The sequence below is a fragment of the Carettochelys insculpta genome, chromosome 3 (genome assembly GCF_033958435.1).
Source record: "Carettochelys insculpta isolate YL-2023 chromosome 3, ASM3395843v1, whole genome shotgun sequence".
In the NCBI taxonomy this organism is placed as follows: Eukaryota; Metazoa; Chordata; order Testudines; family Carettochelyidae; genus Carettochelys; species Carettochelys insculpta.
In genome coordinates this window covers 86,714,429-86,740,295 of record NC_134139.1, presented here as the reverse complement: position 1 = coordinate 86,740,295, position 25,867 = coordinate 86,714,429, and the positions used below count along the sequence as shown (strand labels likewise).

Sequence of the window (25,867 nt, the reverse complement as noted above, 5' to 3'; positions counted from 1 at the left end):
TGGCCCCTAGGAAGGGTAGGTTAACAGCATTAGTAGCAGCATGGTCTAAATCTAGGCATGAGAATAAGGTACTACCACATTCGACTCCTGAATTTGAGGCGCACTTAACCTTTCTCCCTATATTTCTGTCTGAAAATAGCATTGGGTTACTGCTTACCTCACTTGTTGGGGGGAGGGAGGGATATGATTTATGAGAAGAGTTTCCAAGGTATAAAGGAAAGCTAGGTATCCAAATCCCATGGACTTTCAGGGGAAGTTGAGTGCCTGATTTACCCATGGGCCTTGGAAAATCTTCCTCCTAAACAGTTAATATAGATTTAGTACTCCAGCACAAATGTTAAAGCCATGGAGGATTGGGTCCAAGGCTGAAACACGTAGAAACACTTACTTCCCATTTTTTTGTGTAACAGTGAACCTGTGGAACTCTTTAACAAAGAATGTTGTGAAGCCCAAGACTATAACAGGGTTCAAGAAAGAGCTACATAAATTCATGGAGGAAAGTTCCACCAATGACTATTAAGCAAGATTTGCAGGGACGGTGCCCCTGCAGGGGTGGGTGGCAGGAGATATATCACTTTGAAACTGCTTGCTCTGTTCATTCCCTCTGTGGTACCCGACATTAGCCACTGTTGGAAGGATAGTAGGCTAGATGAATTTTTGATCTGCTCAGTATGGCCATTCTTACATTCTTATTTTAATTTTACTCACAAATAACACACTGAAAGCATGTTTAAGAACTTAAAGTATCAGGCTACCGAACAAACTTTTCCATTTCTCCAGTGAAGATGGAATCTTTCAGCATCAGTCACACAATGGCATGAAAACTGAAAGATGACAAGTCATAGCTGATTCACTTCATGGATTAATACATACTCTTACAAAAATTCTTGAATATTAACTTCTTGTCATTATTCTGATGATCTTTGTGCTATTTATTTATCTGAAAACTCAGAAAGAAAACCTTATTTACTAGTCCCAGTAGGGTAGGGTAGAAGAAAGGAGAGAGAATATTTGCTTTGCTTATTAGCTACAAAAAGTCATACTTACCTCAACTCATTTTTTTAAAAATAACATGACATTCAAATGGCTTTGGATCAAACATTGAGCTACCTCTGAAAATAGTGGGTGTAATAATTTAAAGTAAACAATATTTACTACACTTTATATGCCCTTCAGAATAATAAAGGGAATGTGTATTGTTTCATACTAATTGGAATAAATTCCATGTTATTCACATTCATGAATTCCCTAAACATACTGGTGCAATTAGATCTCAAACCTTAATTGCTCACAGCGCTGTTCAACAAAAAAAAAATCTTCCAAAAGGGGGGAGGGTACTACTCCAGAGAATACTTATTGAAAGAAGACATATTCCAACAAGCACATAATATTAAAGAAACCTACCTCTGCTCAGTTTCCAAACCTGCAAGAACACAAAATGCTCTTCCAGAGGGCAAACAGTCATGTCTTTAAAATCTTCTTCCCTTATATAACCCCCTAAGAATTTTCATTATGCTTCTCTGGGTGAAAATAAATGACCCCAGAAAGACAAAACAGATTGTAGTATTTTTGACTTAATTTGGATCTTGCGTAAGTTGCTGTATAGATACAGCTCTGTAAATGAAATGAAATCATCTGTGTATCCTTTCAAGCAGATGACAATACAAGCACCCACAGTGTACGTCTCTCCACAGTGCTCTATCAGTCCGCTCTGAGTTGCAGGTGGCACCTTTCCGAATCAGAGGGAAATCAATCCACCTGCCCATTTAATACTTATCTCTGTTGAAAGTCTCAGTTATTTCCAGATGTGACAGAGTTTTCAAACTCTAGACCTCTATCCACTATTAACCAGACTGAGACCCCCAACTTGTTTGCCAAGGGCTTGTAAATGACTTTCAGGCACTACTAACTTGGGCTGAATTTGAGCTAGGATCAAAACAAAACACTGTGCACTGAAAAACATTAAAGGCATTCTGAAAACAGGTCACTTTCCTTTTTGTGTGTCCTTAATGTGGGAGTAGCAAACTGACGAACAAAACAAAAATGCAGCACAAATATTTCACTTATCAAGTAGTCTTAAACTCTACTGTGCTACTACAGGTGGCCATCAAGATAATCAGGGTCATTAGAGTTTTCTTCTTTGGCTCCCCACTTTCAGGTGCATAACATGTAGCTTCCACACTGAGCGAAATTGAGCCCCAGATCTATGCTTGCATCATCATTTCCCCTATTTTAGCTCTGCTATCAGTACCACTTTGCTACACTGTTAGTCTGCTTCTCCTGTAAATGACTTCACACCTTTTTCTACATCAGCCCTACTGCTGAGAAAGCTCATTCTGAGTGGGTCCACAAGGCCATTACCCCCTTCCATATTCACCTCTACCTTAAGACTTACACGTAAATAGATCTCATGTTATTAACTAAGTCATCAAACACCACACATAATAGTGTTCAAACCCCTCATAGAGTAAAGTAAGTGTATAGTATCATTGATTCTACTCCCAACTCCATGTCCACACTTGCACCTGTTTTGTCTCCTCCTTGCTGTATCGCATTCAATTTAACTTATAAACAACACGAGGCAGGAATTACTTATTCTATCTACTCTATATGCTAGGCACCTCCCAGTTACACAGAGGGATGTACTGGTATTATTGACAGCAATCTGCAAAATATCCATAGTGCAACTCAGCATAAATAAGAACAACTTACTTTTGCAATAAGAACAGAGAGGCTGTTGGAGACCTGGCTTGAGGATTATTACAGATTTGCTGCATAGGTTAAACCCTGCACAGAGTACTATGTCTCAACCTGATTTCTGCCTCTGTCCAGTAGGCTCATTTTTCATTAACAAGCTTAAGAACATAAGAATGGCCATACTGGGTCAGACCAAAGGTCCATCCAGCCCAGTATCCCGTCTGCTGACAGTGGCCAATGCCAGGTGCCCCAGAGAAGGAGAACAGAAGACAATGATCAAGTGATTTATCTCCTGCCATCCATCTCCTGCCCTTGTACTGAAGGCTAGGGCACCATACTTTACCCCTGGCTAAAAGCCATTTATGGACCTAACCTGCAAAAATTTATCGAGCTCTTTTTTAAACCCTAATAGAGTCCTGGCCTTCACAGCCTCCTCCGGCAAGGAGTTCCACAGATTGACTGTGCACAGTGTAAAGAAAAATTTCCTTTTATTAGTTTTGAACCTACTACCCATCAATTTCATTTGGTGTCCCCTAGTTCTTGTATTATGGGAAAAGGTAAATAATTTTACTATGTTCACTTTCTCCACACCATTCATGATTTTATATACCTCCATCACATCACCCCTCAATCGCCTCTTTTCCAGACTGAAAAGTCCCAGTCTCTTTAGCCTCTCCCCATACGGGACCCGTTCCAAACCCCTAATCATCTTAGTTGCCCTTTTCTGTACCTTTTCTAATGCCAATATATCTTTTTTGAGGTGAGGAGACCACATCTGCACACAGTACTCAAGATGTGGGCGTACCATAGTTTTATATAGGGGAAGTATGATATCTTTTGTCTTATTATCGATCCCTTTTTTAATAATTCCTAACATCCTATTTGCTTTACTAACTGCCGCTGCACACTGCGTGGATGTCTTCAGAGAACTATCCACTATAACTCCAAGATCCCTTTCCTGATCTGTCATAGCTAAATTTGACCCCATCATATTGTACGTGTAATTTGGGTTATTTTTTCCAATGTGCATTACCTTACACTTACCCACATTAAATTTCATTTGCCATTTTGCTGCCCAATCACTCAGTTTGCTGAGATCTTTTTGTAGTTCTTCACAATCCCTTTTGGTTTTGACTGTCCTGAACAACTTGGTGTCATCTGCAAACTTTGCCACCTCACTGCTTACCTCCTTTTCTAGATCATTGATGAACAAGTTGAACAGGATCGGTCCCAGGACTGACCCCTGGGGAACACCACTAGTTACCCCCCTCCATTGTGAAAATTTACCATTTATTCCAACCCTTTGTTTTCTCTCTTTTAACCAATTCCCGATCCATGAAAGGATCTTTCCTCCTATCCCATGACCGCCTAATTTACATAAAGCCTTTGGTGTGGGACCGTGTCAAAGGCCTTCTGGAAATCTAGGTATATTATGTCCACTGGGTGCCCCTTGTCCGCATGTTTATTAACCCCTTCAAAGAATTCTAATAGATTAGTTAGACACGACTTCCCTCTGCAGAAACCATGCTGACTTTTGCCCAACAATTCGTGCTCTTCTACGTGCCTTGCAATTTTATTCTTTACTATTGTTTTCTACTAATTTGCCTGGTACTGATGTTAGACTTACCGGTCTATAATTGCCAGGGTCTCCTCTGGAGCCTTTTTTAAATATTGGCGTTATATTGGCCGTCTTCCAGTCATTGGGTACCGAAGCGGATTTAAAGGATAGGTTACAAACCACTGTTGTTCACTCCGCAATTTCACATTTGAGTTCTTTCAGAACCCTTGGGTGAATACTGTCTGGTCCTGGAGACTTGTTACTATTCAGCTTATCAATTAACTCCAAAACCTCCTCTAATGTCACTTCAATCTGGGAGGGTTCCACAGATTTGTCACCTAAAAAGGCTGGCTCAGATTTAGGAACCTCTGTAACATCCTCAGCCGTGAAGACTGAAGCAAAGAAATCATTTAATCGCTCCGCAATGGCACTGTCTTCCTTGATCGCTCCTTTTATATCTTTATCGTCCAAGGCCCCCACTGCTTCTTTAGCGGGCTTCCTGCTTCTAATGTATTTAAAAAACATTCTACTATCATTTTTTGACTTTTTGGCTAGCTGTTCCTCCAAATCTTTTTTGGCTTTTCTTACTACGTTATGACACTTAATTTGGGAGTGTTTATGTTCCTTCCTATTTTCCTCACTAGGATTTGACTTCCACTTTTTAAAAGCTGCCCTTTTCTCTCTCACTGCCTTTTTAACATGGCTGTTAAGCCATAGTGGTTCTTTGTTAGGTCTCTTACTGTGTTTTTTCATTTGGGGTATACATTTAAGTTGGGCCTCTAGTATGGTGTCTTTAAACAGTTTCCATGCAGCTTCCAGGGATTTTAGTTTAGTTACTCTACCTTTTAGTTTCTGTTTAACTAGCTTCCTCATTTTAGTGTAATTCCCCTTTTTGAAATTAAATGCCAGAGTGTTTGACCGCTGCGGTCTTCTTCGCAACACAGGAATATTAAAAGTTATTATATTGTGGTCACTATTTCCAAGTGGTCCAGTAACAGTTACCTCTTGGACCAGATCCTGCGTTCCAGTCAGGACTAGATCGAGAATTGACTCTCCCCTTGTGGGTTCCTGTACTAGCTGCTCCAAGAAGCAGTCATTTAAGGCATCAAGAAATTTAATCTCTGAATCCCGTCCTGAGGTGACATGTACCCAATCAATATGGGGATAATTGAAATCTCCTATTATTACTGTGTTTTTTATTGTGATAGCCTCGTTAATCTCCCTTAACATTTCAGCATCACTATCACTGTCCTGGTTAGGTGGTCGGTAATATATTCCTAATGCCATATTCATATTAGAGGAATGAATTGTTATCCATAATGATTCTACGGAACATTTTGATTCCTTTAGGATTTTTACTTCATTTGATTCTATATTATCCTTCACATATAGTACCACTCCGCCACCCGCACGACCTGTTCTGTCTTTCCGATATAATTTATATCCCGGTATGATAGTGTCCCAATGATTGTCCTCATTCCACCATGTTTCTGTGATGCCTATTATGTCAACTTCCTCCTTTGATATGAGGTACTCCAGTTCACCCATCTTATTAGACAGACTCATAGCATTTGTGTAAAAACACTTTAAAAAACTACCACTATTTATATGTCCGCCTTTCGCAGACGCCTTGGATTTTTTTATATGCGATTGTTTCACATCTGATCTTGCCCATATATTATTTCCCACGTTCCCCATCTGACTAACTTCTAGGGCATCCCTATCTATGGAGCCTCGTGTAAGAGAAGTCTCCGTCCGATCCACGTGCTCCCCCGCACCAATCGGCTTTCCCCCACCTCTTAGTTTAAAAACTGCTCTACGACCTTTTTAATGTTTAATGCCAGCAGTCTGGATCCATCTTGATTTAGGTGGAGCCCATCATTCCTGTATAGGCTCCCCCTACCCCAAAAGTGTCCCCAGTTCCTAATAAATCTAAACCCCTCTTCCCTACACCATCGTCTCATCCACGCATTGAGACTCTGAAGTTCTGCCTGTCTATCTGGCCCTGTGCGTGGAACTGGAAGCATTTCAGAGAATGCCACCATAGATGTTCTGGATTTCAGTCTCTTTCCTAGTAACCTAAATTTGGCCTCCAGAACATCTCTTCTACCCTTCCCTATGTCATTGGTACTGACATGTACCACGACCACCGGCTCCTCCCCAGCACTGCCCATAAGTCTGTCTAGATGCCTTGAGAGATCCGCAACCTTCGCGCCAGGCAGGCAAGTCACCATACTGTTCTCCCGGTCATCACAAACCCAACTATCTATATTTCTAATGATCGAATCCCCCACTACTAAAACCTGCTTCTTCCTAACAGCTGGTGCTCCCTCCCCCGGAGAAGTATCCTCAGCGCGAGAGGATACCATAGCACCCTCTGGAAGGAGGGTCCCAACTATGGGATGGTTTCCCTGTGCTCCCATTGACTGCTCTCCTTCCCTGAGCCTTTCTTCCTCCGTAACAGCATCAGGACTGTCAGATTGGAGGTGGGACAGCCCTACTATGTCCCGGAAAGTCTCATCAACAAACACCTCTGCCTTCCTTAGCTCCTCCAGTTCACCCACCCTGGCCTCCAAAGCATGCACTCGGTCTCTGAGGGCCAGGAGCTCCTTGCATCGAGCGCACACATACGCCACCCGCCCACAGGGTAGGTAGTCATACATACTGCACTCGACACAATAAACAGGATAGCTCCCACTCTGCTGCTGGGCTTCTGCCTCCAATTCCTACTCTAATTATATATGAGGGTTTAATTAAATGTTTCAGATAGAGGTTGTTATAAAGGATTTAAGTTTAAGGGCAATGGAAATCACTGGCTCCCTCCAAGCTCCCCCTCTAAACCCCCCTCTGAAAACTCCCGCCTGTTAGCACTCACCCTGTTCGCAAGCTTTAAGTGCTCGGCCTCCCTGATAGCTCCTCCCTCTGCTTACAGCTCAGCCAATCAGCACACGGTGTTTCAATTCAAACCTAATCAAGACTCACAGCTTCCAACTGCCTGCCTGAGCACACGGCCTTTCAAACAAACACTCAGCTCAGCACTCCAAACTCCAAACAAACAAACAAACACAAGCAGCCACTTACCCCAAGGTGCTTTAGTTTGCTCCTTCCTTCTCCTCCTCCAAGACAGCCTCTCAAAACTCCCTCCTGTTCGCAAGCACCCGGTCGCAAAAAAGCTTAATTTTGAGGGTGGGTGAGTTAAAGAAGAAATGTGTTGGGAATAGATCTAGCTGGAGCACTTACACAAAATACTAGTGTGGAGATGCAGAGTAACCTTTGGATGTTTTTGGTTTTGGTTTTTTCCCCTATGGAAACACTGCTGGAGACTGGCAGCCTTACAGGAGGGTGCTCAGATTTTAGGTAAGAGTTAAAGAGAGGCAATAAGCAATCTGACAAGCTCTTTAGCTTATGGATTGCTTCCTAATCCCACACTCCTGTATTCAGCTAATTAGGGCTGTGTAGTAAACATCACCAAGAACAGGGGCAAGAGAAGCCTGAATTAAAAGGTGCACGATCCTAAAGTGAACATACTCATAAGTGGTTTCCCCCGATGGCAGGGTGGCCTAATGGTTAGCTATCTTGTAGAGCCTAGAGGCCTGGAGTGTCGGTCTGCAGCCCACCCCTAAAGCCTGTAGTGTTAGTTTGGGGTGTTGCCCCAAGATTCGAGCTTCCCCTCTACCCAGTGAAGGATTCAGAGTCTCCTTCTTTCAGCAGCTGACCAAGCGGCAGCTCTGACTCAGGTGCTGCACACAACAGAGACAGCTCTTGGGTGATCAGCCCCCAGCTGGCTTAGCTTCTCCTCTTTGATACTGCCTCCAAGCCTGACACCAGCTACAGGTGAACTGCGGTGGGGCTAATTGGGCAAAGAGGCTCTGTTTAACCCTTGCCTTACCTAGCCTTCCTGTTGCTCCCTTTTGATACTATACCTCAAACTAGAACAGTCTGGCATTAACCATGCCTATGCTAAGGAAATGCTAACATCAATTTTAGCAAACATCTTTGATTCGGAATATATTCCAATGGTTCCCCTTCTCACGGGACGAAAGGGGAAAAAACAAGAAAGGAATCTGATTTATGCACAACATCAGCTCTGAAGTGGCATTATTAACACAGAACTGTAATTACAGCACTGAGCCAGCAACCACTAAATGTGTTGCAGCATCAAGCTTACAACCTAGTTTTCCCTCATTCAATCATGCTCTATAGGTTTTTATGAAGTTTGCCATTAATATTTTATAACACCGGCAATAAGCTAGACTGTGAGGATACAGCAATTACCAATTAAAAACTGCAATCCCATTTTAAGAGTTAATTCTGATAGTGAAGATGTGTGTGACACAAAATAATCATAATAAAAAGCCAACCTCTAGTTCATTTTGTGGTTTTAGATATTCGTGATTTTTTTAAAGAGCAAACTAGTTTTATTTGTGTTTGCAATTCTTGTTTCCAGAGAATATTCAGTTACAGCAGTCCTGAGTCAAGGCTCCATATATGTGACTGGCAGGAGTGACATTGCTATGTGTTCTTGGCTATCACCAATGAGGAAGATGAGTCTCCCATACAACAGGTGAAATTCTATCATGATTTCTGAAAGGCATTTACTGTGAGCCCACAGTGCCACATTACCTTAACCTTCAATAAGAAGAGTGCAACTTCTATCAGTTTACACCCTCTGCAGACTGAAGGCAAAGCCACCAGGAAAATGACCTTCAAAATGTGACCACCGTGGCTCTTATCAACACGAATTTCCCGAAACACTTTTGATTTCTGAACAAGGCCCCAGAATATGACTAAGGGTTGAAGAAAAAATACTCTGCTTTCATTTATGAAACTCATTCATGAAACAGTAAAAAGTAACCAAATGAATCTTCTCCCACATTAGCGTGCCCTTCTTACAATCTGCTACAAGCTGCTAGAATGATGACCTTTCAAGAACCACGCTCACAGACAAAATGAATCCTGAATAGATGTAAAGAGACACCTTGTTTCCTTGACAGCAACGAAGGGTCCTGTGGCACCTTATAGACTAACAGAAAAGTTTTGAGCATGAGCTTTAGTGACCACAGACTCACTTCATCAGATGCTGGACCAGCATCTGATGAAGTGAGTCTGTGCTCACGAAAGCTCATGCTCAAAACTTTTCCGTTAGTCTATAAGGTGCCACAGGACCCTTCGTTGCTGTTACAGATCCAGACTAACATGGCTACCCCTCCGATACTTGTTTCCTTAGGAACTAGGGATGCCAGATAACAAAATGTGCCATAAATTCAAGCCAGGGCCAGCATCCGGCCCTGCTCTGCCTCCCTCCTGGCCCTGCTCCAATGCCCCTGGATTGGCAGCTGGCCTGCTCTGCCAGTCCCAGCCAGATAAACAGCCCCATGTCAGCTGGCCCCAGCTGGGTAACAGGCACTGCAGCATGCTGGTCAATTGAATATGCCAGTTATCTGGGTGCCAGATAACTGAGAGTTTACTGTAAAGCAATTTTATTCAGCAGAGACTACAAAAGCCCCCTGCAATGCCCAGAAAAGAATATGCAATCTTTAATATCTCCTTAAATAAATGAGATATGATTTGTACGTAGAGTCACAGTGAGTATGCTTATACGCAACATGATGTCAGGATGCTGATAAAGACAAAAAATTGGCAATCTTTATTTCAATGAATCTTTCAATTGCCCAGGATGCTAGGTATACTCCTTCTGGATTATATCGGAAGCATGGATGTAGGGAAAAGAGAAAGGAGCTGGAGCAAGATGGGCTGTGAGGTAGCACAAAAGCCTCCTTCCTATACTCAGCTGAACTCACCAGCAAGGGGGCTCCCTCCTATATGTTCCTGTTGGCAACACAGTAGTCACCTAGTAAATATAGGTACCTCCCTTGAAAAGAACGCTAATTTAGTAAACTCTTCCATATTTGACAAAGACGGTCTTTGCCCATGAAAGCTTATGCTCCAAAATATGTTAGTCTACAAGGTGCCACACGACTTCTTCTTGCCTTTCATATCCCTCATTCTATCATCCGGAACTCACAAATAACCATAATCGGCTTTTTAACCATAAGTAAATGTTAGTTACAATTTCCATAAGTACAATATAATTAAATAAAAATAAGTACAGCAAATGCAGTATATGTTTACAGTGTACAGTACTAATGTTGTTGGTAAATAAAGAACTCTGCATACATTTTTGTTTACTGTACGGTATCGAGTCTTGTTTTTTCTCTAGTGCTATGCGTTGCTAGGTATACCTCTCTAGTATCCAAAATATTTGAACGAACAGCAACCTCCCATCTCAGGGCTGCCAGATATGACAGAGTTTACGATAATACTGCAAGTTTGAATATATCCATCTAACTTCACAATTACATCACGCCATTCCAGAAAGTCATGGACTATGCTCCACGCTTCTGAAGTCAATGGGAGGTTTTTCATTGATATCAGTAAGCCTGCAATTGATCGGGTCCCATTTCCTGAAAGATGACAATTACTACCTTGACTTACATGGATGACAGTTTTAATCTTTTCACAACAGTCATCAGTAAGATCTTTCCAGTTGTCTTCTAAAGAAATCAGCACCATTTTGTTCCTTTCTAGCGATATTCCCCATGCCAGATCTTTCCTGGTCAAAGCTCAGAACTGGCCACAAAAAAGCAAGGAATGCCTGAACTAGCCACCTCACAAGTATTATCGGGATGGAATTGCACTCCTTTGTTATTTGGCTTCAGAGAAGTATCCAGAAAATGAGTCTAAAAGGAGAATATCAGAATTTCATCTTTAAATTTCATTTGGAGGCAGTATTTCCCTATTTTAAATTAAAAAGCGGAGTCAGATACAGATACTTTTTTCCACTTTTACAGCCATATCATTCAATCCATTTACCTGTATGTTCCTTCTAATAACTTGTACAGTATATACAATCTGAGCGCAAGAACTTCCCAAACCCAGCACCAGACCATTCCTCTCTCTCATCTTCCCCGCTCTGAAAAGAAGCCAATTCACCTGTCACATCAATGAAGCTGCCACCACACTACTAATATTCATTTCCTTTTTCCGGTGGATGTTTTCATCGTTCAAACACAAATATACTTCAAGATCAGTCAAGACAAGTAAACCAAGTTCCACCACCTGCTGGCCCTCCAGGACAAGGCCTCAGCCACTGCCTACACAGCTGAAGAGCCCCAGTTAGATTTTTCATTGAAGCTGATATGACGCGTAAGGTTGATGACCCTCCCACTTTGGCAGAGCATCTCTTGGAACCAAGCCTTTTCTCCTGTAGGCTACTGCAGCCAATCCAGGAGATTCTGAGTGCCAACAGTCTGGCAGTGCAGCAGAGCTAAGGCAAGCTTCCTGCCTGCCCTTGTCCTGAGCTGCTCCCAAAAGTGGTTGTCACCATCCCTGTGGAGGCTGGGGGAGGGTGTCTCCGTGCTCTGCCCCCACCCTGAGCACTGATTCCACAACTTCCATTGGACGGCACCTATGGCCACAGGGTGCTGCAGAGACAGTGGGCTTGGGCAACAGTGTGTGGAGACGCATAGGACCTATTGCCAGAGGGGTGTGCTGTCACATTTGGGAGCTGTCCTTCATCCCATCCCCTTCCCCATTCTAATCTCACCCCATCCCAGAGCCACCATCTCCACTGCAAACCATGTCCCAGCCTAGTGAAAGGGAGTGAGGATGGAGGACAGCAAGAAGTGGAAGGAGGTGGGGGATTGAGTGAGCACAGTGCCACAGTGAAGGGGCAGGACAGGAGCAGGCCCTCAGGATAGGGGCAGGACAAGGATATTTGTGTTTGTATAATTAGAGAATTGGCAACCCCAGGACCAAGCTACTTTCAGCAGCCCCAGGTCTTCTGCAGGAAGACAATAAATTTTAAACACAGTTGCATAACCAAGTCTGCTGATTGTGTGAATCCGCTGCACAGCCATTACTGATTTTACCCTCAGAGGTAGGAAGTTGCAACTTAAGGCCCTGATCCCATAATTATTGACTTACTGTAGGAATGATGAGCAGGACATTTTCAATAAATACCTAAATTAAAAGTATTTTCTTAGACACTTTCCTTTAACTCATTTACTAACTTACTTCAGCAACCAGACCTTTGATAAAATCCAGTTTAAAACCAATACGCTGGTCCTTTGAGAAAATGTGGAACAAACCCAGTAGATATGTGGAAATTTAACATTTACTTTTATAAAAATGGTTTTGAAACCCCCTGTTGTTTTGCTTAACAAAAATAATAAAAATTGACTGTTCAGTGCTAGCTTTATTTCATTTCTAAAATGGCATGGCATACGGCACAGTATTGCCAAATGGAATGGTGTATAGCTGCTGTGCTTTGGACTTGTCACTGACAAATTTTATCCAAAATGGGGGGAAAACCCCACATACACTCAAGGTGTACAAGATTTAAACTAAGAAATACAGCAATCGATGAAAGTGTATCTTCCCTGCTGTAGGGAGAATGTTACTTTCTGGTCGGAGCAAGAAAAGCCGTGTACAGTATGGTCTCAGAGTTTGCGAATCCAGAATACACAACCCCACTCTTATGCAGCTGACCCCGACTCATACTTTATACAGCAAACCCACCAGATACACCCAGATGCAGGATGGGGAGCAGATCCCCCTGTCAAAGTGAAACAGAGCTGGCAGCTCTTCCCCTGAGTGCCGCCAGGAGGGGGTCGGGGGTCTCTAGCAACTGCCGAATGCCCCAGCTCCAGCCACTGTCACATGTCCCAGCCCCAACCCACCTGGCCCGGCTGCAACCCCCACAAACCCAGCTCAACTCCACCCCCTCACCCTTCCTGCATCCCTAACCCACCCCAGGCTTAACCCCCTCTGTCTCCCTCCCACACCCCAACCCACTGCCTAAGCCCCTGACTTATGTGAATTTCAGGGTACACTAGGGTTGCATGGAACACAACCCTCGCGTATCTTGGGGGAATTAGTGTGCTGCAAGAACCAATTTGTAATGTATAGTCTCAGTAAAAATATTTGCTGTTGTCTTCATTGAGTTCATTTAATTACAGAGATTTCACCAGCCAAAATATTAATGCAGACATGAATAAAAGAGGCTGCTTATTTATGTTGTTTGCCTGGAACTCTCTCCTCATTCCAGAGAAACTCCCCCTCTGTTTTCTAAATTCACTTCAAAGCTGGCTTCCTCATATGCTATCGCTCAGCAAAAATACTGTCACTGGCCTCTCCCTTTACTGGTTGATATACAAATGAAGAGAGAAAGATAGTTTAAAGAGAATGTGTTTTGTACTATCTTTTTATTTAATCTGCAAACGGAGGTCATTGCAGGGAGATGAAGACAGTCATCTCTTTTTGTTTCTGTCCTGTTCAGCATTAACCATAAAATTTTTCTTTCACACTTAATGCAAGCCAATTATTCTAATGTACTTGTCTGGTTTTCAGGAAGTATTAGTCATAGTGGCTATCAGCAAGATCCTGAGGTTCCCTCTTTGTCAAACTACCACTTAAAACCATGTGATTTATTGAGTAAATGCTGAGTAAGATCTTTAGGATGTGACTACTATTTTTATTTGAACTTCCTCTCACAGGTGATATTGCTAACAGGTTTCCATTTGCACATGTTTTGTATGTGGGGGAACGGGTGGGTGGAATTCATCAATAATCTGAAATCCACATACAAGTAACTGGAATCAGGTTTCATTACACCCACTTTCAGAAAAACTTAATGGAAAGCTGGGAAGGTCCAAAGACATCTAGGACCATTTTAGAGAGAGATAAAATCATGCAAATATGCTCTGAAATAAAATGTTTTGCTTAGAGATGTGGTTTAATTTAATATAAAACTCCAGGCAAAGCACAGAGTGTGTAAACCCTACACTCTTCCCTGAAGTTCCCATATTGCTCTCCACATTCCCCTATGCCCTGCCTCATTTACAAGTCACATAGCTCAGTGGCGGGCATCTCCACTCAACGCAGTGTCAGTGACACAAAGAATAATGAAAGGTGGTGGCAGTTGTTTGGAAAGCCAAAAGAGCATTATGGAACTTTGAGATGCTCAGGAACACTAAGCAAAAACCCTGAAAAGCTCACACATATGACACAAGCTGACAACTCTGCAGATGATACAAAGAACAAAAACAGCCAAAACCGGAACTTCATCCAGAGGCACCCGGGGGCCCTGACTCCTGCACTGCACATCTCATATTGTCCTGACAAAGATGTGAGCAATCTGACCTAGTGTTCTAAGCAGGAATCAGTCCAAGTCAGATACCAGGAGGTCAGTGCCCAAAATGGGCCAGCAGGCAGACTGAAAATCAGGACCTGGTGGGCAGGCAGGGTCAGGAGGTTGGAAAGTCACTTTAAGACAGACCACTCGTCATGTGTCAGGAGGCAGGCACAGTCAGATTAAAGACCTCAAATCAATACCAAGGTTAAGGACAAAGCAGGGTCAGAAACCAGAACCAAAGGCCTATCACAAGTAGGTACCAGCCAATCCATGAACTGTGAGTCACTCAGATTTTGGGGGAGGTACTTCCTGCATGGTCTCACAGGGTCCTCCTATAGAAGCCCAGTCTAAGCCTGCTGTGGCAACATGGCAGTGACAATAGCACACCACCACTATGGTCTCAAAGTCTAACCCACCAGGTTCTTATGCATCTGTGCATTTACTGGGATATTTCTTTTGCCATACAGTGAAGGCTCCCGAAAGTGATAGAAGGAAGCCAACACAAATTTATGTTCCTCAAGATCTACTCAACCCAAGTCCATAAGACATTCACCCACAACCTCAGTCATGTGAAGCATGGAGAGCCCATGAAGCAGAAAGCGCTGTGAGCACTAACATGCACAATTGTACATATGTACAGATCAAAAGAAAAAAAAATACTCTAACACCTAAGAAAACAAAGGGAAACAGGAGCAAAGGCTCTGTATGACTGAGTGTGCTGGACCGTAAATAAAAGATGGCAGTCTTCTAGTTATTACCAGCCCAGTGGGCCTATTCATTATGTCACTCCTAGGGTGAGTCCCGTACACGTATAAGTTTGGCAAGATTGCTTCACGATGCTGCCATCTCTGACATCACATTTTCCCCAATTTCATCAGCAGTGAGTTTATTTATTTATTTATTTATTTATTTATTCATGTATATAAATAAGTTATGGAGACTGACAGGTTCGGTCCCTGAGACCCCCTTGGCACTGTCACTTGAGGTGCTGAAATACCAATGAGTCCACCTTCCTGTCCGCAGGGGTGCCCCTCAACTCAGTCCTGCTGATCCAGGCCCTCATGTCTCCTCCAGCAGTGACACAGAGGTAGTAGGGTCATAGCCTCTGCAGTACGATACAGCTGCTGAGATCAGATCAGCTCAGGGAAGGCACAACTAAAGGGACCTGCCTCAGAACCCAAACGCATGGATTTTTTGGGACACAAATTACAGAAAAATCTGTCTTACTTTGTATAAAGTTTTATACAAGGCAAGCTCATGTTCACCCTTTTTCAGGATAAAGAGAGACATGCACAGATACCTTGCCCCCACAAGCAACAATTACTTACACTAGGTTTACTAATTAAAAAAAGAGTGATTTCATTAAGCATAAAAGGTAGAAATTAAGCGATCGTAAGAGATAGCAGACAAAACAAAAGAAAACAGAATATGCAAGCTAATCTCAATGTACCTACATGTAATATCTCACTCACAGCATTGTTACACTAAGCTTTTTTCACAGACTGGAAAGCATCCTAGTCCCGACTTAAGCATTCCCCCCACATTCAGTCTTAGATGTTTCCAACAGTCGTAGTGGGCAGAGTAGCCAGGGAGAACTGATGACCAAGATTAACTCACTCACCACCCATAAACAGGTTTTACATACAGTGGGAAGCCTTTGTGTTCAGTCTAAACTTTATACTTTCATTCAATTCCTTTGTCTGTTTTCAAGTTTTAAGCTACTATCTTAAACTTTGTAAACTGATTATGCTGTCCAATTCCATTCATTTTCTGAAAAGCATTTCATCCAAGATAATATTTTTGTCAATTACATTGCATACATTTTAAATTGAATGCTGTTTAAGAAGTGCTCTTTCATCTTCTATGTTTTTGTTAATGCTTTTCAACCTTTTTTATTTCTTAAGATCTGACAGACTTACCAGCGCTTGCAAGAGGACAAAGAGTGTCTAGTTATTTCTTTTTGTTTCTTTGTTTTATTTCTCTAGTGCTGCAGCTACATGGTATTCTGCTATCGGAAGTGGAATGCAAATGAGTGAGATCAAAAATGCAAATGAATCATTAATTTACGTATCCCATGCCTCATTTGCATATTCCCACACAATTGCCCTTCAGGAAGAGGGTTTTCTGGAAGCAAACACAGCTGTGTAGTTGGGGTTCCTTTGAAAACAAACCCTGTTTTCAAAAGAACCCCTCTTCCTGAAACAAAATAGGAAGAGGGCTCTTTTGAAAATGGGGTTTGTTTTTGAAGGAACCCCTATCCACATGGCTGTTTTTGCTTCCAGAAAAGCTCTTCTGGAAGCATGATTGCACGGGAATATGCAAATGAGGTACGACATATCTAAATCTGTGCTTCATTTGCATTCCACTTCTGCAAGCTGAATGCAGCGTAGATGTAGCCTAAAATTCAGTCATTAATTTGAATAAGCAAATGCTCTTTTTGAGGCCTTTTAATTTTCAGTCAGCCCCTGACTCCTGCTGGAAGAAAACACTCATAACACTCATATTTAGGCTAAAGAAAAACAAAAACAAAACAAAACAAAAAAAACCTAAGACATTTGAGATAAAGTATGTTACTTTTCAAAAGCCAAAGAGAAAAGTTTAAGTAATGTTTTTCAATATACAAAATTAACACAGGAATAATTGCAATTTTGAACATGCACTGTTTACACATGTGGAAGGGTAGAGCTGCATCTACATAGCCCCTCCCTTTCAGAAGGGGCATGCACATCAGTGAAACTGGAAATGCAAAGGAAGAACATATTTAAATATCTCACACCTCATTTCAATATTAGTGCATGATCTGGCTTCCGTCATAGCCATTTCTGGAACCCAAAGCAGGACAGGGTTTGAAAGGAAAACCCCCTTTCGAAAGAATCCTTCTTCCGCTCTTGTTTCTTCTGGAAGCCATACACAAATGAGGCATGAGATATTTAAATCACAGAATCCTAGGGCTGGAAGGGACCTCAGGAGGTCATCTAGTCCAGCCCCCTGCTTCAAGCAGGATCAACCCCCACTAAGTCATCCCAGCCTTATTTGCATTTCCGATCTTGCTCATTTGCACGCCCCTTCTGAAAGGGGGGGGCCATGTAGACGCAGCTTAGGTGTTCTGAAATAACTCAGTACTTAGCATAAGATAGGATACTAATCTGTTTCTAGCCAATGTATGTATGTGCGAACACACACGTGCAAGTACAGAAATATTACCTAAATATGAAATACTTAACATCAGTAAAATAACCAGGAAGGAACGAATTAACACTCTGTTTAAACTTCACATAGCTATACAGGTTGTGGGAAAAGATGGGGTTGGGGAGAGCTACCTTTGTGCTACCTGTAATTCCTCAGGTGGCTCACATAGGGTGGGGTCCACCAGTCTACCCATCTGAAGCTCCAACCAAGTGGTGAATATAGTGAAACAAAAGAGTCATTTTTTTAAACAAGTTTTGGTTTTCTCTGAACGGCAGGAACACAACATAAAACAAAAAACAGGGTTTTAACACAAAGAAAGCCTACACATATATCTGTCTAAGGCTTAAGTAGGAGTATCTTATTCCAAAGACCTCAATCTTTGGTGACTGGGTCATTCAGTCTGCTCCTCAGTAGTCTGTTTCACCCTCCCCTGTCCTTCAGGGTTGGTCTGTTTCTCCATCCAAGGCTCTTTGTTGCAGTTTTTCCTGCATGGATCCCCCCTGTGGTTATAAGCTGGGACGTCCCCGTGCCTCACCAAATCAGGCTATTGAGCTCAGCATGCTCAGAGGCTAAATATCCATACATTATCTTGTGAGTATCAGTAACTGGGGATGAGGCCTGTATTTGAAGCTATTGTCCTAGTTCCTGCATTCCTGCAACAAAGCCATGCTTAAATTAGACCTTTGTGGTCACATAGCAAACAAAACAGTAACAGTCACACAAACAGATGGGATATATAATATTCATGAAATATAACAGGCATTCCTGTGCCATGTGAAGGACGTGGCATACTAAAATTTCAGGGGGATTAATTTTTGTGGAGGTGGAGGGGAGAAGTGTGGGTCTTAAAAAATATCAGACTCATAATGAAAAGCTGACTTTACCCTTAACTTTAGAGCAGCTATTGCTGCATCACAAACAGTAACTGTACATAAGGATTGCTAATGGTACCTAACACATGCTGTGCCAAGTTCAGAGAATGACTTCATGAAAGATTACCCAGCTAGCAAACTTCTGGCTGTTCCAGTGTACCTCATTTTCAACTTCTTCAGAGAACTTGAAGCACAGAAAATCTATAATCACAACAGCACCCCTCATAATACAGAAAAGGAACCAGACAGCCACACTGCAGTTGGCTGCTTTTGAACGAGAGAAGAGAGAAAGAGAAATACCATCAAAGGGATGTTTTGCACACACTGGAAAGCTGAATACAGGAGATGAGAGCTACAAACACCATCAAAGCGGTATAAAAATAATAGGAAAAAAAATTAACAATGAAGAAATCACTCAGGATTTAACTGAAGAAAGTCAGATACTATAGGAGAGATGATCATGAAAAAGAATATGCTCCCTGACAGGATGTATATAGCAAAGCTTCCAAATTATGTCAAAGATGAGCTAGGAGAAGATAAGGGTTGGAGCAGTGTGATGTTCAACTGAGAACAAACTAAATTATGAGATGACTTCCAATAATGATACCTTCAGAGGGGCCAGCAGCCTTGCCGTGTCACTGGGCAAGATAGGGGAGGCCTGACTCCGTGCACATGGAGGGGACAGGGCATCGGGCAGAAAGGGAAGGACTGGAGGCATCCATCCGTGAGTGCTGCCTGGAGCATACCACGCTCCAGCCAGCCCTCAGAGTCAACTGGAGTATGTGGCGCTGCGCTCCAGCAGTAATTTGTAGGCCCAAGCCCTTTTGAATCACAAGGCCCCTGGGCAACTGCCCCCATTGCCCCCGCCCATGTCAGTGGTACTAGGTACCTTATTATACAGACTGAAAAGTGAAAGACGGTAATTGCTGTTTTACAAAGACCTGTGTTTCATATTAGCTGTTTATAATCTACCCATTGGGCAGAAATGGCCATCAACAACGGTGGCAGCAACATGTTCACTTGCCTTTTGAAAGCTCTGAATTATATCTTATACCCTTATTTTAATCAAAGCAATGGCCTGTAAGCGATACAAAAATGTTTTATCTTAATCAATCTCACTCATGAATACACCTATATTCAGCAGCAATTCTTACAACTTATGAGGATTACAATAATGAAGACTCACATACAAAAGGAAATGTGTTTTTGTTGCAAAGTGGTCAAAAGATATAGCTTTCTATAGAAAGGATGCGGTCAGAGGAAATGGCAATGTGCTTAAAGATGCAATAGGATCATTTTACCTCAGCAATATGAATATTGTATTTCATTAACAAGTCAAGTACTGTAACCCAATAATGTGCAGAAAATAATCACCGTGAATAATGCAGCATAATGAGGTTTTTTTTTTTTTGAAAAAAGCCTTATAGTACGTTAGAATTAGAAACGAGCTACTTAAACACAATTATTGTAACTAAGACCACCAAAAAGTAACTTAATTCCAACTAAAGCTTCCTCGTACTAGAATTCTGTCGCATTTCAAATTTGAAACACTTTGAACAATTTGTCTGTTTTATTTTCTTACAGAAATCATTAGTAATAAAGATGTTTGTTTTTAGTTGAATTTGCACACACAGGTAGTATATTTCATTAAGTACTGTGCAGGTATAAATCCAAACTGTGTGTACAGATCAGCTACTTCCATAGATAAGAAACTCACATGTTAAAATTACATGGGCAGAGACTTAGACACTCGAAATTGTAAATCAAATTCAGTAATTCAAATTCAGACGGCACTAAAACTATCACAGCTGCCAAAATAGAACTAATGACCAGCTCTGCCAAGAGACTGGGTGAGTTTTATTTTTTTGAGAATGCAATGCAAACTGGAACCTAGTCAGACTAGGACTTCTTTCTTCTCCACTTACTTCTCTCTAGCCCGGGGTCAGGAACCTTTCCGAGGCAGAGTGCCAAAATTTGACATTTTGACTTAGACTTTGTACCGTCCGAGTCCCGGTGATAATTTTTAGAGTTACTAATAATCCTACTTACAACATCTTAATTAATAAATAAATTAAGATGAAGAGCTTTACTGTTTAGGTGGTGGTTGGTAGCATTAGCTGGTCTTTTGTTAATTCACAGGTGGCACAGTTTTGAACAAGCTCCTGGCTGCATGGGGGAGGAAGGGTAGGACTGAGCTCCTGTCTCACATGCCGATGAAAATCAGCTTGTGTGCCACTCTTGGCACTCATCCCGGGGGTTGCTGACCCCTGCTCTAGACTAAATAAAGTGTCCAACAAATGAGGGAAGAACAAAGGTACATGAATTTATTTCAGCCCTGACAATATCCTAAGCTAAATATTTACAGACGTGAAAACTGTTAAAAAGTCATAAACCAGGCTTTTAGATGTAGTAAATGAATAAACATAAACAAAAAGAACAATAATTAAAATAAGATCTGTCTGTTCAGTCATTATTTATAATTAGATTTTTGTGGCATCAGATTTGTACTAGGTTCTACTAGTTACATATAGCCTACCCATCTGTGATATGCAGGGCAGGAACAAACTTTTTGTTTGGTATCAGCACAGAACCTAGCACAATGGAGTTCTAGTCCATGAATAGGAATCCTAGGTGCTATGGTAACACAAATAAGTAAACAAATAAATAAATATTTAGGAGAATTGTATCTTCTATCCTTTGATCCAGCTATTTTGTGGTTGTCCTTTTTGCCAGGGTAGATCCAATCAATCTGTGCCCTTCTCCTTATGTTAATTTCAATGCCATACTAACTATTCCATTTCCAACCCTGAACAAGAGTGTGTACGCAACCAAACATGCCATAGTACCTTCTGCAGCTAACCTCAGAGGGTGTGTCTACACTGCAATTAAATGCCCATGGCTGGCTTTGCAGGGGCACAGAGCTCAGGGTTGAGCCCAAGGCCAAATGTCTACCCAGCAACTTTACAGCCCCACAGCTGCCTTTTTCAGAAGCTAGGAATTGGTGATAGGGGATGGATCACTTGGTCACTGCCTCTTCTGTTCATTTTTTCTGGGGTGCCTGTCATAGGCCACTGTCAAGGGATAAGATGCTGGGCTAGATGGACCTTTGTTCTGACCTAGTATGGCTGTTGTTATCTTCTTATGTTCAGACCCAGCTACCTGAGCCTGAGTCAGCTGACATGGGCCAGCCATGGATATTTCATTGCAGTGTAAACATACTCAGAGAGGCCCCTTTAAAAGCTTGGAACCAAGGGCTTGTCCATACTACTTCTTAAGTCCATAGCAGTTAAGTCGCTCAGAGGTATGAAAAAGCTACCACCCAAATGACTAATATACATCAATTTTGAGTGGTGTCTGTCCCACTGTATTTCAACAGGAGATGCTCTCCTACAGACATAGCTTCCACACCTCATTGAGTAATTACTCTGATGGAATAGGGCTCTCCCATTGGCACAGCACCTCTTCATCAGACATGCTAAAACCCAAAGAGTATTTTAGAACTGAGAAGATTGATATACTATACTACAAGTTAAGGTGCTTCAAGCATGTCCATTTATAAACTCCATATTGTTCAGGTTTTTGCTCAGGACACAGCACCACTGACATGATCTTTGGTGTTCCTCAGGTCCAGGAAAAGTGCATAGAGCAGAACTTGGAGCTGTATGCTGTCTTTATATACTTGACCAAGGCATTTGACACCATCAACAGAGAAGCCCTGTGGATCATCCTGTCAAAACTTGGCTGCCCGAGAAGATTCGTTAACCTCATACGCCTGTTCCACGATGATATGACTGGCTTTGTTCTTTCAAATGGCAAGTCCTCAGATCCATTTGAGATATCCAATGGTGTGAAGCAAGGGTGCATGCCGGCCCCAGTGTTATTCAACCTCTTTTTCATGTGTCTTCAGCCATGCAGTTAGGGAGCTGGACCATGGAGTCTACATAAAATACAGACTTGATGGGTCACTTTTCGACCTTTGTCATCTGAATGCTAAAGCCAAGACGCTTGAGAGGCTCATCCTTGAAGCCCTTTTTGCTGACAACTGTGCACTTATGGCACGCAAGGAATATGATCTCCAGTTCATCATCAACAAGTTTGCTGATGCCATTCACCTCTTTGGTTTGACCATCAGCCTAGGAAAGACCGAGGGACTGTTTCAACCTGCTCCAGGATGTGCTGCTCTCCCCGTTTCAATCTTTATTGAAGGAACAGAGTTAAAAACAGTAGAGGAGTTCAAGTACCTTGGCAATGTAATAGCCAAGGATGGCTCCCTTGACAAAGAAATCAATGCCAGAAGCTGCCAGGTCAGCCGGGCACTAGGACGTCTGAGAGTGTGAGTGCTGAATCAGCACAATATCCGACAGTCCGCTAAACTGAAAGCGTACAAGGCTGTAGTCCTGACCAGTCTCCTCTATGGCTGTGAAACCTGGACCTTCTACAGAAAACATATAAAACTGCTGGAGCGCTTCCACACATGCAGCCTGAGGTCAATACTGCACATTCGACAGCAGGACAGTTATGAACCTGGAAGTCCTGTACAGAGCAGGAACCACGAGCATCGAAGCCATGATTCTGAAAGCCCAGCTTCGCTGGATAGGGCATGTCATACGAATGGAGGAGTCAAGAATCCCTAAGCAACTCGTCTATGGTGAACTCTCTCAGGGCAAAAGGAATCAACATAGGCCTCGCAAGAAGTATAAAGACTGCGTGAAAGACAGCATTATTTGTGCTGGTTTAAAACCAGATCAGCCAGAGCAGCATGCAAAAGACCAGACAGGCTGGCGTGCTCTCGTACGACACACATATGACAACTTTGAAGAGCAGCGACACGTACGCCTTGTTGATGCTCATGAGAGCAAGAAAGCAACAGCATCAGCCACACGAACAGAGCCAGGACAATTCCCTTGTCCCTTGCCGTTCAAAGCTTGGACTCCTCAGCCACATGTGAGCCCACAACTGATAAGCCTGTGCAAGTTCAAGACATCATCATTGGACACGACGGACTATCTACAATTACAATTGTTCAGGGCTTTAAAGCTATGCCATAAATAGTTCTCTGGGATGAAACTGTAATCAGATTAACAAAACAAAGAAAAAGACCATAAAGATTATATGCATCTATTTTTGCATTTTCTTTTTTAAAAATATCATACATTTAACATATATGTATTTCTATGCAAAAATGCTGACAGCATATAACTAACTTTTTTTTGAGAACTCTTGTTGACACTATTAATAGTATCTGTTTTATAGCATACTATAGATTTATAAACCAATAAAATACCAAAATAAAGGGCTCCAGAATCTTATTAAGACCTTGTAAAATATAATATTTCAACACTTTGTGATAGAAACCCCCCAGACAATCACAATCTACATGCAAGGAGAGAACAAAGACACGTCTCAGAATCACACAGCAAATTAAAATATTTTTTTTAAAAAGTCCTTAAAGCCAACCACTATTATCTCAATAGATTCTCCCCACAAAGTATGTCATAAGGGAAACAGAATAAATGTAATAAAATCTAATGTAGCTATGACAGAAATCTGCAGTATTAAATTTGAGATTAAAATTATAAATTATTCACAGAAATCTGTAACACTTTCTCGTAAGGGTCAGTAATAAATACTTTATAGAACATAAAAATCAGAGACGTGCTTATAAATTTATAAATACATTATGGATGGTGTTATAAACTCTTCATAAACTATAACTGACAGTATTAACTATTCATAATAACTGTCATAAAGAAGGACAGGTGCACATCATCAGTGTAATATTTGAGATATGTTCTGTTTATACCTACTCTGAGATATAAATAGGAATCTGGCATCATTTCTATCAGAGAACCAGAACAGTCTGAGAAATAAAAATTAGAGTGTGCAAGAAGGTATTTCTCTGGGATAAGGATGTCTATTTGTATACACAGTAGTCAAAAACAAAAAAAAAACAATGTTTCTCATTTACTCAGTAGATAAAGAGAAACTGAGCTAGGGAACAGGAGCTGCACATAGGAAAATTCTTCAAAAGGAATATTTACTACAGGTGGGCAGCATCCTGAAAAGGACATGCAGGTCTTCAGAAACACACTGGAGAACAAAGGAACAATGGTGGCACACTCATCAGTCAGAGATAATTCCTGTTGTGACCAGCAGGAGGTGTCACAGTGGTGGGTTACTCTGCTATAGAGAGCTACTCAAAAAATAAGTAAGCTAGCAAAAAGGCAATCAAAAAGAAGAGGACCAAAATAATGCCACCATGGTTAAATGGAAAGAAAAAGAGTAAGTCAGAGACAAATAGTCATCTGTACAGGCTTTGTGGCTGTCCATTTCCCTCTGGCTTGGAGGAAGCCCAAAGCTCACTCCACTTTGCTGCGTCACTATGGGATCAGCCCAGTCACAGAAGAAACTGGGTAATGAAGGTCTGTGAGATGTGGGGCCCCGACCCTCAAAAGCAGGGAAAAGTAGAAAATAGTCTAAAAAACTCTGGCCCCTTTAGGCAGGGTACATAAATAAGTGGACGGTCTTTCCCCTGGGTTCCTAGGCCTAATAAGGTAGGGAGCCACTGCAGCGGTGGAGTGAGTTAGAAGGATCTGGACCCATTCTACTCTACTGTGTCCCAACCCAAAGCCCTGACAATGAGGAAGGGACTCAATAGATCAGCAGAGATCCCATCACAACATGCTGACCTAAGCACCAACAGCAAAACTGGACTGAAATCTGACTTATCTGGGCTATTTATTAGCACAGTCCAGAGATGGGTTCCTGTGTCCAGCGGTCTTCTTGCTCCTAAGGTATTCAGCCACCAGCAAGCTCAGCAGTTCACCTCTGGACTTAGTCTCCTCTGGGCACAGGACCTGTTTGGTCTCATGGCCAGAGGCCTGCAGCAGGCAAGTGGCATTTGTATCCTTCCCTGGGTCCTCTCCAACTGCTAAAGGAGCACTTGAGAAGAGATCATTGCAGAGAAGCTAAATGAATTCTTTGTGTCAGTCTCCACTGCAGATGTGGGGGAGACTCCCACACCCAAGTTGTACTTTTTAAGTAACAGATTTGATGAACTATCCCAGGCTGAGGTGTCAAGAGAAGAGATTTGGGAACAAATCAATAATTTAAACAATAATAGTTCACCAGTACCCTGATGGTACTCGTACAAGTGTTCTGAAGGAACTTAGATATGAAATTGAAAATCTACTAATATTGATAGGTAACCAACTGCTTAAGCTAGCCTCTCTACCAGATACCTCCAAGATAGCTAATATGACTCTGATTTCTAGAAAGAGCTTTAGCAGTGATTCTGGCAATTACATACCTGTAGGCCTGACTTTCGTATCAGGCATACCCATTTAAAATACAACA

At 42.0% G+C, this 25,867-nt stretch overlaps 1 protein-coding gene across 2 annotated transcripts in view; it reads right to left on the bottom strand.

The window, feature by feature from the left end:
• Positions 1–25,867, bottom strand: part of PRKN (parkin RBR E3 ubiquitin protein ligase) — a 1,267,469-nt gene that overhangs the window by 753,977 nt on the left and 487,625 nt on the right. The window lies entirely within an intron of this gene.